Genomic DNA, 1,718 nt, shown 5'->3' with positions numbered 1-1,718 from the left:
TTCGTAAATTTTTGTCATTGTGAAGATCACGAATATATTACCTCAGGACATTGCGAATATATTACCTCAGGACATTGTGGGCGAGTTGAGCCACTTACTTCAATACGTAGAATGTTTCGCACTATAATGTACACCAAAAGAACAATCCAATAAAATGAAAAAGTTACGAATGTTCACCGTACGTGACCTACCAAAAATACTCTTGGTTTCTTAATGTTTTCAATTCATTTAGCCAACCAAGCGACAAATCAAAGAAAAAGGGCTTCGAATGTAATCGATACCATGATCGGACACTCTTTTTCGACATGACGAGCTGATGAAATTTTCGATTTCTTTTTATTCATTCGCTGCTAATCTCTTCCGATCATCAATAAATAAAGAAACGGAAAATAACGATTGTTTAACCTTTTTAGCTGGGTTATTCCGTTTAAAGCAAAATGGAAAAAAGACGGGAGACACGGAACGGGAACACTATTGTTTGTGGTTAGCTCGTATTGAAGAGAAATGATATTGAAGAAAATTGTGTTTGTTTTACATAAAGGTTTTTTTTTATTTTTTACTTTGTGTGTTTCTTACTCAGTATAGATACAGATCATTTCAATAAACTGCGGTGAAGGTGTATGGAGCTAGCATACACGCACTGATAACGCAACGGCCCTTACATTGCTCCATCGCATTCTCTCACTCTCACTTTTTTAATACTGGCTACTCCGTGACCGTCCTACAGCCATATCCGTTTTATCCGTAGAAAACCATTACCCGAAACTGCTCCACAGCTTTGCTACTGTGGCAAACTTGCCCATGGAAGTTAAAATCCTTAAAACATTTTCATCGCCTTACCATGGCTCCTTTCCATGCATCCTAAGAACCCATGTGTTCCTTCATGTTTCCATTAAGGTGTAGTAAATGCATTAGGTGTTTATTTTAACATCGTACAACAAACCGGTGCTTCCGATTACACAGCTTCTTTCCAAAAAAGCAAAATCCAGGACAGGAGAGGCATTAGGTGTACCATTGCACTAGGAGACTCGTTAGCGTGCCGCCATTTGTGGTGATTGCTCAACGACAACGGCTGTACTTAGTCGCCTTCTACACAGCTCAATCAACATCACATTACTTTCGATGGCGGCACTTACCCGCACGATGTAATGATGATCGGGCACTTAGAGAAGCCCAAGATGTACTACCTAATGAGCTAAATGAAAACCCGATTGCACATACCCGGTCCCTTGGCGACACAGAAGGACACCAGCAGCTGCTGGTGATTGCGTGAGGATGATGATAGAATTTCTCGGGTGCTCAGTGTGCGGGTAGTGGAGCACTCACCGTGGAAACCACTAGCACCACTTAGAACAAGACAAGGGGTTAACAGATCGAGAGTGAATGTTGCAGCAATTGGTGGCTGTCTTATGGTTTTCAAGATAGCCATCTGCTGAAGCACAATCTAAAATCATCGTTCGGATTGGGGATTTTTTTATCTTTTTCATGGTTTGTGTGGTATCTGGGATTCCTCGTAGCCGTTGAAGATTAACAATCGAAACAGTTAACAAACGTTGTTGTCCTAACCATTTTGGTGGATTGACGCTGAGTGAGAGTGAGTAGAACTATTTTGTTGTGTGTAAATATTGGCTTTTCTTTGCTTTCGGTATGGTTCAGTTTTTGTAAAGAGGGTATGTATCTGTATAGACATTTTGATTATAGGTTCGAGACGGGATTGC

The 1,718-nt window shown here is 40.6% G+C and overlaps 1 protein-coding gene across 7 annotated transcripts in view; it reads right to left on the bottom strand.

The window, feature by feature from the left end:
- Nucleotides 1-541: 541 nt before the first annotated feature.
- Nucleotides 542-1,718, bottom strand: part of LOC125949975 (locomotion-related protein Hikaru genki) — a 97,391-nt gene continuing 96,214 nt past the window's right edge. For all 7 annotated transcript variants that reach the window (XM_049677487.1, XM_049677486.1, XM_049677490.1 and 4 more), the window contains one exon: nt 542-1,718. This exon is cut by the window's right edge and continues 1,490 nt beyond it. The gene's annotated coding sequence lies outside the window, so the exon portion shown is untranslated.

The sequence above is a fragment of the Anopheles darlingi genome, chromosome 2 (assembly GCF_943734745.1).
Source record: "Anopheles darlingi chromosome 2, idAnoDarlMG_H_01, whole genome shotgun sequence".
Lineage (NCBI taxonomy): Eukaryota > Metazoa > Arthropoda > Insecta > Diptera > Culicidae > Anopheles > Anopheles darlingi.
Note: the sequence above shows the minus strand (reverse complement) of the source record. Positions and strands in the feature narration are given on the sequence as shown.